The sequence below is a fragment of the Egretta garzetta genome, unplaced genomic scaffold (assembly GCF_000687185.1).
Source record: "Egretta garzetta isolate BGI_Z169 unplaced genomic scaffold, ASM68718v1 scaffold248, whole genome shotgun sequence".
NCBI classification, from domain to species: domain Eukaryota; kingdom Metazoa; phylum Chordata; class Aves; order Pelecaniformes; family Ardeidae; genus Egretta; species Egretta garzetta.
The window spans coordinates 1,191,169-1,204,307 of NW_009260596.1; positions in this window are offsets into that span (position 1 = coordinate 1,191,169).

The window sequence follows — 13,139 nt, forward strand, 5'->3', positions numbered from 1 at the left end:
AATTCCGAGAAAGCTTGAAGATGTGAAGCCTTTCCAACTAGTGTGGTGGCCAACACTGACTTCTGTAGGATTGCCATGTTCAGAAGTTAATAAATAAAGAGCCAACTTAGTTTTACCAAACTGTTTGCTTAATTTTTCTCTCTTTACATGCTGTCTGTGGGTGTATGCGTCTGCGTACATTTGGGGGGGTGCCCCTTCTGCAAGGACATGCTGCAGAAACAAAGTAAGTAATAGCCGCTATACTGTGATTTCACTATATTTAAAGCAGACCTGAAAAATACAGTATTTAACTAAAACCAATTAAATTGTCTTATGCTTTTTCTGTAATTTCTTTCCTATCATTACAGATTACAAAGACATTTATGCCTAAACAGAAGCTGTCTTCTTCCAATCAGCCTGCTCTTTCTGCTCAGTTCATTCACTAAATCATTTAATCACCCAAGGCCATATGTTACCATCTTGTGTAAAACGGGTGGAAGAGAAAAAAAATAAATGCAAAGATCTCTGCACAAGAGTGGGTGTCAGCATCCAGCATAGCTCCCACTAGGAAGCACAGAATATAAAATGTTATCACCAGTGAATGTGACTACAAAAATAAACCGAGACAGACAAAGAGACAAGGCATTGTGAAGGTGAAGGAGACAGTCTTCGAATCTCAGTTCTGGGTGGAAAAGTTACGGACTAAATGTTACACGTTAGTCCCCGTGCTTGTATTCTCAATATTCCGCCGTTAATATAGTTGCTGTGCTCTGCTGTAATTAGCTTGAAAGTGCATTAACTCATGCTTACAGTCCTGTTTTTTACATTGCATGAATAAGACCCCAGGTCCCTGACTTGGTTCCCTCCTGGCTCTTCTTTTGCTCTCTCTCTGTGTACTGGTGCACATTTTGTCCCAGGTATTTCTGTGCGGAGTCATATGCTTTTACCGCTCGGCTTCAGCTGCTGTTCCCTGTCATGATTACTTCGCATGGTTTTCTCTCTTGGCACGTTTGCTGGGTGACAGACCCTCGGGAAACACATGGCTGGGAGCAAATCATGGGGTGTGTGCTCCCGTCAGGGAATGAGGAGGCTTGAGGGAAGTTAGAGGTGGAAAATTTATTATTTTTAAAACAAGGGGACTTTCCAGTTTTCTGAAAGGACCCGTAATCCACCCGTTCTTCATACCTTCAGGAAGCTATCGTGTGTTTTCTTGCCAGCGAGCTGGTGACAGTGCTGCAGTTGGAGACGGGAGAGCGTCTGACCGAGGAGGGGTCTCCACCGAAGCTGCTGCTGCTGTCCGCTCAGAGAGGCTCCCAGAGCAGAGGCATAACTCTACAGACTGGAACCCTCCCCCCCCACCCTCTAAAACTGCACATGCCGGTTTATCCTAAGACTATGAAAGCATAAAAGATTATATTTTCATTTGCATGGTTTGCTGGTTTTTATTTGGCAGCTACAATAACAACAGGCTACAGTGAGCCCATAAAACAAAGTGAGAACAGCAGCTCATTTTTGTGGCAGAATGTAATGGCTATGGCTAAAGGGCTTACATAATTCATCTTAAACCCTTATGCCTCTATTTACTGATGTTTAAATGAAAATTAAACTCTTAGAGCCATAAGGAGGCTTCTGGTATCTGAAACGCGATTTTGATACCGATATTTTTATCTGATGCTACCAGCTGAAAGTTCCCGTCCGTGGTGCTGGGAAGCACCACGGCTGGGTAGGGCTGGGTGTCCCCTCCCCTGCCTGCTGCTCAGGGTGGCACCAAAGCCCTTGGAGAACCATGGGTGGTTGCTTGCCCCTACCTGGGAATCTGAACTGCGAGGTTGCAACCGTAAGCTGTGTTTCCATGGCGGGAGGGTGGTCACTGCAGTGGCTGGCAAGAGAGTATTTACCACTTTAGCAAACTGAAAAGGTGAAGTAAAGCTGAGGCATCTCGTTTCCTCAAAGGCAGCTTATTATAAGAACAGCATCTCTGTGATTACTCTTCCTGACATAGAAGACGACAAAAGATTCAGCTAACTGTACTGTTAGGGTGGAGAAAGGATTTTGATTTCCCAGAGACTTTTAGAAGGTGATTTTGTTTGTTTCTCAGATTTTTCTCTGATGTATCATTTTCTTCCCCCCTCTCTATTCTCCAGAAGATAGAGCAGACTCAGGAAGTGAATTGCTGCTTAGGGAAGTGTCCTGCCTCCAAGCTGACTTATATAGTAGGACATATGGCATAAGTTATATTTGGACAGATGTGAACAAGTAGTCAGTGGAGTTGATAAGATTCTTTATTTAAACTAACTTGCACAGTGTCACTGTTCTACCATCTTTCTCTCCTTCCTCAATCTGATCTTTTGCTGGTTTTAAGTATTTTAAATATACATTACGTCTAACTAGTTTGTAAAGCTTTAAATGCATTTAAGAGCATTCAGTCATGACAACAATATCTGATTTTCTTCACACTATGATTGGCAAATATCTGCTTTTGGTGATAAAGCAGGCACAGATAATAAACTGAATGAGTTACAGACCCCAAGTGATTAACAATTTGAGACAGCCAAGCTCAATGTGAGTAATTTTCATTTATTCATTTAATTTGGCCCCTGATACTTCTATTTCATTGGTGTGGAGTTGAGGCACAAAGTAGTTTTGTACCTCCCATGGGCAATGAATAAATAAATAAATACATAAAAACTAGGATAAAATTAATTTCGAGGGATCACTTAGTTCATCTTCCTGCTTGGATCCCTGGTCAGGATCATCTGTATCTGGGCTGTTTCTGACAAACACTGGTCTGTTTCGTTCTCAGAAATCTCCAGTGAAGGACACCCCACCATCCACTGAGGCAATCCTTCCCACTGCTCCATGAGCCTTTCCAGAGAGAAGTTTTAACCTGGTGTCTTCTCGCAAGTATTGTTGTAAGAAGCTTGTTGCTTCTTGTCCTACCCAGAGTGGCCATGCAAAAGAGTTTATTTCTTCCATACCCTAATAGCTCATGTGCTAGAGGTCAGCCATCATACCTCGCATCCAGCCTTGTTGTCTGTAGATTAAACAGACCTACCTGTTCCTTGTAGGTCACGTTTCTCAGGTTTTGTTTCATTGTTTTCATCTTCTAGTTGGGCCACATCGTTCTTGGCCATCCCCTGGCTGTGGATCCTGCACCTACACCATTTATTAACCCTACTGAAGCAGAGAATTTTGCTTTCATGTTGTCTGCTGTGCACACAGCTTTTTTGGGCCATCTTCCAATCTGCCAGAACCATTTTGAATAATAATCTTTCCTTCAGTGTGCTTGCAGCTCATTCCAAGCCGGTGTCATCTGCAAATTGAAGAGTTGTACTTTTAATCTGTGTATCTGTATTGTTACGGAAAAGATTGAGTTGTATCAAATCTAGGACAATTACCTGGAGAACTGGACTCAACATAGCCCTTCAGTTTGGCAGTGAATCTTTGGTAATGATTCTTTGTGTATGGCTTTTCAGTCCTGCAATCGCTGGTTAGTTTTGGCTTAACTGTGTTCCGTGGTTCAGTCAGAGCATCAGGTAGGGCAAGGTAAACAGCCCGGCTGAGGGCCAGACATAGTGTCCATTACCTCCCCCCTTCTCTCCAGGCCTCTTAACCTGGCTCAGAGAGGAACTGGATTTATTTAACATGCTTCATTCGTGATAAATCAGTGTGGACTGTTGCACATCTTGTTGTCTTCTAGGTGATTTTAAAATGTTGAATTATTTGTTGCTGTAATTTTCTGAGAAATGAAGTTTGATAACTGTCCCGTAGTTCTCTTCTCACCCTCTGTTAAGGATAACCCCCCACTTGTGCCCGATGATTTCTCAAAAATAACTGCTACTGATCGCGTGATTGCTTCAACCAGCCCTTTGATATACGAATGCCAGAGGATGAGTACGATATGGGTTATGAGGTAATGAGCACCTTATCAATGACTCAGTAGAGACTGTTTCGGGGTGCAAAGGGGGAGTCGGGGTGCAGCCTTTATCCCAGCACACCCCTTTCTCACCGGCCTCAAGGGAGCCCACTCCCTCTCACATTAGCTCCTAAACTGCAACCCCGCAAAATTAAACTTTTCTAGCATGTTGTAACTCTCAAAAGATAGCGTGGGTGAAAAAATACATTCCTCAAGGCTCAAAAATAGATGCAAGTGGATATTTGGCATAGAGCTAACAAAAAGAAAAGCCGTGGACATGTACTAACTGCCACAAAGATGGGTTTAAGCTGCCAGTGGCGGTTCAGTGTACAGGTCGATAACTTGGCCTAATGCTCACCTTTTTGGTACAGACATGTGCTGCATAAGCATATGTGCCATTTTCATTTCCAGCCCCACTTCTTAATGGTTAAAAGCTAATTAAAACGTACAGTGGCATTTTGAATCAATATAGCGTATGGACTGCTGCAAATTCTCTCACCAGGCGTGTTGCCCTCAGGAAGCAACATTAACTTCAACAGCAAAATAGGGCTGTGAGCTCATTAATCATCATGCTCGGAGACAGTCTGGGTGGCAGCGGCAGCAGCTCCGCCTGTTTCTGGTGGTGGAGATCGGATACAATGGTTGGATATGTGAAGTGTTGCACAAACATTAACTGTTACAGCCAACTGTCTTTGCAATTGGCATTTGTCATCTGAGCTCTTCAGATCAAAAAGCAGAGACAGACCGCGAGGTGGGCTTTTTTCATGCGGTAAATAGGTGTTAGGCTGCTGTAAGGACTTGGCACCCTGGTCTCCTAACTCTGAAGTCCCCTTATTTCCCTGTAATAAAGAAAGAAAACCCCCAAAACCACACCCTCACCTATCTGGGAATGTATGGGGAAGACAAAAACGTAAAAGATGGAAAAAAAGATAAGGGACAGAGGTGAAAGAAGCGTTGAGAAAGAAAAGGAGAATGGGAGTCAGAGATAAAGCTAAGGTTAGAAGAAATTAGCAGTAAAGAGGAGGAAATCGTTTTCAGTCTTCAGCGCCTATGGGAAACTTTAAGAGCTTCTTGTGAGGTCTCTGCTTCAGTAAAAGGTGCTCACCAAAACCAACAAGATGTGCCTTTGCAGCCCCTATCCCACTTCTCCCAGTCAAATCAACCTTACTGAGATAGGGCTCACCAGAATAAAGCAGAAAAGGCTCCTCACAGACTCATCCGTCCTAATCTTGCTGATGACCCAATTTGGCACCCTGCCCTCTGAAGCAAAGGTTCACAGACTCCTTTGTGCTAAAACCTGCTAAGCCGTGGCAGTTTTGCTTGTCCTTGCTGTGTCCAAGGGCCCTTCTTACCATTTGTGTGGACCCTGATGAGCAACCTCCAAGACGTATGCGTGATGCTTGTAGTGTGACCCTGCGATTGTTTTGTACCTGGTCTTCCTGGGACGTATTGAAGAGCAGAAAGAAAGCCTGAATGCTGGCGCTTAGCTTTGTATAGGATTCAGATGCACGAGTTCCAATGCAGACTCTTTTTATGGGGACTTTGTGTTTAGAAGAATTCAGATTTTCCTTTCCAACAAGTCTTTGTTAAGCTTTAGAGCTGTTAGCTGTGCATGTACGCTATAGAAGAAGCAAGAGTCACCTCCTAGCTGAGTCTGTACGGACAGAGGGCGAACGGTTAGGCTGGGCTTACAGCACTGCTCTTTGTCTTCCTCCTGCATGTGCTTTCTCCAGTCCCTCTGACTGCTCTTTGGCCCTGCGAGGAGAGCACCTCAGGCACCTGCCAGCTCTCCCTGTGCGAGTTTGTCGCTACACGTAGCTTCTTCTGGGGGCATGGTGGTGTGATTGTGGACCCATCTTCATAAAATCCGGAGGTGGCATGCAAAAGCATTAGTGGGTGATGAGGACTCGAAAAGTGCTAGGGAAGAGAGAAGCTTCCAAAGAAAATAAGGAGCACAGGCTGCTTGGGCATGGCACTACTGCTGCCACACGGGTGAGGGTTGAACTCCCTTCTGGCTGTCCAAGAGAAAATATCTGCATACTCCCCACCGTGGTACAACTTCTACTCACCAGCTGCCGGTATCCTATCATCTGTGTGCTCCTTCATCTCTGCCCTGTGGAGATCCATCAGTCCTGCTTTCCCACACAGCGGAGTTGATTCTTATGCCAGGCAGTGAGTTTCATACCTTCTACTTTCACCTCTGGAGCCATACGGCTTCTAAGAGCCTCTGCCAGGTTTCTTCTCCTTGAGGTGCTAGGGCCCTCGCTTTTGTTCTCTTTTTTTAAGCAATTTTTGAACAGAAGATGGAAGGAAGATATAGGGGGAGATGTAGGTGCAAAATGAGGAGAGGGGGATGCCTGTAGGACCAGGCAAGGTGAATCAAAGGCACCTTTCCTCAGACCCTTTCAACAGGTTATTCGGCTGTGTGCTGGGGCCAGGTACCACCTGAAGGCAGCTGCTCAAAGAGGTTTGTTCTGCAACGGGGAGGCTTCAATATTAACCCTCAATTAAACCGAGCCGGTGCTCACAGGGCCTTCCAGGCAGAAGAAGAAAATAAGATAGCGTAACATAAGAGGGCACAGGAGAAGGATTTTGCTCTGTAATGGCAAATTACCCACTCAAAAATAACATAAAGAAGGGAGGAAAAAATTAACGAATAAAGTCTGCACATTATTTTAAATCACAGAAGTGTCAAAAATGGTAATGCCTATATCAAGGCTGCCCTAATGTAGCTTTAATTTGCATGCCATTGGCATTGATTTGATGTGAATATTTACTCTCCTATTCAATTAAGAAAATCCATAACTGCCACCATATTTTAATGTTAATGTATTTTTACACAGCTCTCTGTTTACCTTATTTTCTCTTCTATAACATTAACACTTTTTTTTTGTTAAAAAATGTGTGAAAGATTAATTTGTAGAATGACGGGATATGTGGGTGTGTAGCACAGGCCAGATGGAAGGGGTGTAACATGACAGTTTTCTTCGGTGGCTTCGTTTTGTTTTTATTGTTGCAAGCGAGCAAAGTATAACTAAAATTATCATTTCTTCTCTGGGCGAAAAGAACTCAGTGGTAAGTTCCTCTTTTACTCCCCGTGGCTCTCTGTGCTCGCCATGCAGCTGCAACCCTGTTCAGTGTAGCTGACAGGTTGATAAACATTTGTCTGAAACTTCAGCTTATGTATTTGAAGACCACTGTCATTTAAAGAAGGGAATTTGTACACAGGGCTCCATAATTCTGTATTGTGGAATAGATCTGAATGCAGATTTGTTAAGAAACAAGAGCAATTTGGGGAGACTGACTACTCTTCTCTTGGCTGGTAAGGGTGAAAACATCCACTAATGCTGAAAAAAGAAAGAAAAAGGAAAAAAAAATCTATCCAAGACAAAGCCTTTTTAATCTACGAAGCTATCCATTCAAGAAAGCTTTTTAATTGTTGAAAGAGGGCTGTTCCAAGGCCAAATTCTAATTTACACATAAGTATTGTAGGAGTTTGGTATAGTAAATGTCCTTATTGAAGAATAAAGCAATTAGCACAGTAACTCGCTGTCATCTGGCACGTAAAGGCATTCCAAGAAAAAGTGAAGTGTTGAGGAAAGGAGAGAAATTCAGGACAGCATGTGGGAGAGGAATATGGAGGCTCCTTTTTATGCCACTCAGGAGAAAAGGAGGGGAGAGAAAACCCACTGCAAACTTAATCTGTTCCCTTTACCTCATCACAAATTGACCTAAGTTTCTTCCCTTCTTTTAAGGGAAGAGGGGAAAAAAAAATTACCTAAGTTCCTACTCAGAGGCTAAAATCCTGAAACCATAAGCAATGGCTGTACCTTTTGCATACACACAAATGCTTATTCTGCATTGTGAATGTGCCTGTGTGCCTGTGACCACGCAGTACACGCTTCATGAGCTTCATCTGACCCTCCAGCCTTCTCTGCCAGTGCTACCCACTCCCCTTTGTATGGGAAGTCATGCCATAAACGTGCTTACCCTTTTTTTCCACAGTCCATCCGCATACATCTCTTGGCTATGTTTTAATGCCCTGCAAGTATACCTGCTGCAACAGCTGGGATCTTTAAACAGGCACACGGGACTTTCTTCTGTCTATAGACACACACACACGAAAATGCTGTTAGGAGTTTGCACATCAGGAGATGTTTTTATTTGCCATTTCAACCACTTTCAGTATGGGTGCACGTATATGTTTACCAGCAGAAGCATCTATTTTACTCCATTCTCTTGACTGAAAACAGAGCATTTGCTCAAGTTTTTGAACAAACGAATTATTTTGGTTTAACACTCAGTACAACAAGATTCGATCCAGAGAGGAAACTTCTGAAAAGTGAAAAGTAATGGAAATGGAGCATTAAAATTCAAATAACTACTTTAGCAATAACTTAATTTGATTTTCTGTTGTTTGAGTAATAAAATAGAGCTAGAAAGATGTATTAAATCCTCCCATCCCTGTCCATCCATCCTACTGCAGATGGAGAATTATTCCATTTTGAGCGTTTTGCCCAGTTGAGGTTACTTGGTCTTTGTTGGGTGGTTTCTTAAGTAAAAATAAGTTTTTTACCAGTTTCTCTGGGAAAACACTGCTTTCTGTTAGCGTCATGGCATTAGTCTGGGGCTTGCTGAGTCAAGAATCCCTTCTTTTTCTCTTACCCATATATTTTTCAAAAATTAGCAGGCTTATGCCCTATATTTAATTGACACAGAGCGGTTTTCCACTTTTCTCTTCACTGTTTCCCTCAAAATTAGGCCTTCCAAACCTGTGAGTGGTTGTAGATCTGGTTTATCAACACTTTGATGTTTAGCCTCAGTTAGATACCTACAGTTACTGGAGGGTACTCCAGAGCCACCAGCAGTTTATCTGGTCTGTCTTGTCTTGGCGTAGCTGGAGATGTTTTGCTCATGTGTCACATTGTGAACTCATATCTAGGACTGAGGAAGTGATGCAACTATGAGAAATAAGGAGAACACTTCCAGCGTACTCGAGCGAATGTGACAGCAGACCGCAGTTATTTGTGTTGCACATCAACCTTTTATATAACGCCACTTGAAAGGTGGGTTTGTAGATGCCCAGAGGCTTTTGGGTGCCGTCTTTGCAGCTCCTTCCCAGAGCTGTGGGGCGTGCAGTGCAAGAGTGTCTAGTGCTGTAGTCCCCAGTCCCCCACCAGGCATGTGAGATCCACCCCAACATGGTCTATATGGCCGCGCATGCCAGCCCTGTGCCTGGTGAGCCCAGTCCCTGCCTGGGTAGGTTTCATTTTCTAATCCAGTGAGAAAGAGTGGAAGAAGTGAGCTTAGTGAACACCATCAGAGAGGGGCGAGTGAGGCCTCATGTTGGAGGCAGAGAGAAAGCTAGATAACGAGAACAGGTGCCAACTCATTGCGCTTGCACTTCCACTACGGATACACCGTGCTGCTTTGGGTGGCTGTCAGGAGCTAGCTAGCATGATTTAAGTCTGCACTGCAATGAGCGGTAGCAAGACCAACTATCAGGCTGCCCATTTCCAGGGAGCTGTCTGCATTCTGGCTCCCAGGAGGGTGCTGGAGCCTCTTCCTCCATGCCCAGCAGCTTCTGCCCGCTCCTGGGGATACAGTGGGTGTTGGAGAAGGAGATAACTGAGTGATAACAAAAAGCCAGCAGGTCAGGAAGGTATGTTTGCCTGGGGAGACCCTTTGTAAGCCAAACTAGGTAAAGCGAGCAAAAAAGAACAAACAAAAGCTTCCTCAGCCCAGGGGAGCCGACGTTATTCCTGAGTCCAGGCAGGGAGCCGAGCTGCTGCACAGCCATGCTTCCCCCGGCTCCCTGGTTGCCTTTGCTATACCCTGCCTCTCCCTTCCTTCAAGGAAGGTAACAAGTGGGAGTTCTCTCCTTGCTTAATAAAGCCATCTTTTATGCCATGTTACGCACTGCGTGTTCTGCAGGGACACCTTACTCTTTCAGCACTTGGCTGGTTGGGGGTAATATTTCTTCTCCTCTTCCATCATCCCCCCCCAAGCACCTACTTCTTTGGAGATACTATCGTTTGATTCCTGATTAAAGGGGGGTGGGAGCTAGCTGGTGGCTCATGGGTTTAAAAAATGGTCCCTGTCAATGCTATTTATGTCACTTGTTGGCTGCATATTTGTTTGTCTTGATATGGGTAAGTAGTTTTTAGTTTCCCACTAGTAATACCAACCAAAAGGGCCTTTTATTTCCTTCTTAAAAAATCCCAGGAAAACCCAGATTTTCATTGTTAAAAACTCATTGCTGGTACCCTTTTTTTTTTTAAAAAAAAAAAAGATAACAACCAAACCTGAGAAATTTGTCTTCAGATCTGTTAAGACAGTCACAGTAAGGCTTTGAGGATGAACAGGTACAAGTGGGCTTCAGAAAAAAAAAAAGTATGCTTTATCACTGTAAAAAAATAAAAAAACTCTGCCAAAAAAATCAAAGTACTGGGGGAAGGCAAGCAGACTGTCAAACTGCATAACCTTGTCCACTGCCGTTTTCATACTTGATGTACAGGATTCAAATTAGTGTTGAAAATATTGACTACATACCACATTTTCTCTCCAGTTTTCAGAAACTAGTCTGGTTTGGTTGGGTTTTTTTTCCTTTTTGTCCTGTATATTTACCACACTACCGCAGGGCTGTACTTGCTCCATAGGTGCAGCTGAGGGTGCAGAGGGGTGAATCATGGAGATCTTGGCAGTGGGCAGATGCCTGATCAACCCACAGCGCAACCCGGGCCATCCTCAAGGGGTGGGTGCCAGCTGCCACCCCCCAAGTGCAGGGGTCCCCAGCAGCCCAGGTGGGAGGCACCCCTGGGGATGTCCTGTTTTGTCCCTCTGCTTACACTCCTCAGTCTCTGGCACTGTTCTGGACTTAAACACTGGGCACCGGGGCAGGTCGGGGAAACCTTCCAGGTCTCCCGTATGACACAGGGGGCTCATGTCCATCAAGGCAGCTCTTAGTGGAGAGGCTGGACTGTTGCCTGGAGCCAGGACAAGACGCTTGGTTTTAGCTTTTCATGCTGATTTGAGCGGTTGGTTTTCATCATTAGGTTGCATCTTCTTCATAACAAAAATTATTTCCAGCCTTCTTTCTGCTGGTTGGTCTTATTTTGTCTCTAGTCATCATAAAATGCTAGAAGTAGCATGATGCAAACATTTCTTGTGTATCAGTCACTACTAGTAGCCAGCTCGACATGGAGTCACATGCTTCTTCCAAGCGCAAGTCACTTTGACCAATTTTAGCAAGAGACTGAAAAACATTATGCACATCTCTAGAAAATATTCCTTGCCACAGCCAAATGAACAAACATTTTTCAAGGCTGAGCAATAGTGTCGTGCTTTCAGGATATTCTCTGCCAAGGATTTTGTTCTCCTGATGATACTTAAGCCTTCTACTGATGGGACAAAGACCTCTGGGAACTGCCCACACGCAGAGCTTTCCCACTTCACCAAGAGCACAGGGCTAGCAATAATTTCAGGGAAAGGAACGAACAGAGAGACTCCACTGAAATCAGCTTTAAAGAAATACATAATTTGCCTCTCTTACTTTACTTCAAAAGCATTAGATACTGGAACATTGCTTTTTCTTTCTTTGAGACCTTACTCAGCCTCAGGGGCAGGTGATTGCACCCTTGCCCTACCACCTGCCATCCCTCAGTGGGGTGGGAGCCAGAAAGCAACATCTAAGCTGGCCACCTTGTTTCTAGAGAAGCACTGACTCCTGTCCTGCTGGATGGAGCTTGTGTGGAGTATGCTTATTTCTTGATGTGCTCCATAAAAAAAGTGACACTCTCAGACTGATCCTCTATGTTCAGACCAGGTTGTGTAGGAAGCGTGAGATGAGCTGGAAGGAAGTAATCTGGGAGGTACTCGGCTTCAGCTGTAGTACCCAGAGGAAAAGCATGGTGGAAAGCACTAAATCTACATTATCTGCCACCAGCTCACCTGCCAACCTGTATTTTCTTCAGTGCCGTGGGGGTTTCCCTGTAGGAAGCTCAGGAAGAGAGACCAAGCAGTTTAGGTTCACTGGGCTAGGACTCGGGAGACGGTCTAGGGTCTGCCCTCAGCCCTGCGGTGGATTCCTTGTGCCATCCCCTACCTTGTTAAAGGAGGTTCAAGTTACCAGTGCTGTGCTCTGCAGAGCTACTTGGGAGGTTCTCAGATCAGACGGCAATGAGCTCCACAGAAAAGCTTATAAATATATTAAATTTATGAACATTTACTGTACGCTGCACACTGAAATCTGCCAACACTAATCCAAAAGAATTACACATTTTAGGCCTGAACATAACATACTGTATGCAGTAACTCACATCAGAGCAACCCATATGCTACTGTTAATGTGCCAACTGACACATGTTAAGCCACAAACATAAGAAAGGATTGGATTTCAACTGCATTTTTGTATTCCAGTTATTCATCGGGTCCATTATTTTTATTCACCATCATCTTCTCTCTCTAGACACCCTGCTCTCCCTAATACATCTTCCATTCCCCCTACCAGATTTCCTGCTGGGTAGAGGCTGCCCCGGAGACAAAGCGACTAACATAAGCGCATAGGCTGAGAAGGACAGAAATAGAACCCCCCCCCTGCAATAATCTAGGTCACTTAATAGCCTACTTTCAGGGTTCTCGGTGAACCCTGTACCCACTCCTGCTAGGCAAAGAGAAACCCTGAGAAGAAGTGGGTGGATGAGTAGACAGCCAGCCATCCCAAGTGTCAGATCTGACTCCTTGGGAGAGATGCGTCGAGGATGCTCTGACAGAATGTGTCTGAGCTGGAGGCAAATGTTTCTGTATTACATTCATGACACAAGAGTTCTGCCACCTCGCAATGTGCGCGTGCTCTCGCTGCTTGATGGCAATAACTGGATTTTTCCAGGGAGCCGGTGAAAGCACCCCGATGCTGTTACAATAATTAGGTCTCAAGAAGATTTACTGAGCTGGGATAATCCTCCAGAAATCAGTATGTTTTACATGAAACGAGTCAGGATCAACGGCAGGAGACTCCATGTGTAAATGTGCCCCACGTAGCGGGAAGGAATCTGCTTCTCACCTTTCAGGTTTGTCAGGGTGTGACACCAGCAGTTGGAACAGGCAACAAGGGACCAAACCACAACCGGCTTGTTCTCCTCCCCAACTAGCCAAACTCATAGATTCGCATGGGATTAGTGGCAAAAACTGTGTGAAGGCTGCTCTTTCATTATGTAAGCTGAAGGGTTTAAAAAAGGAAAACTGA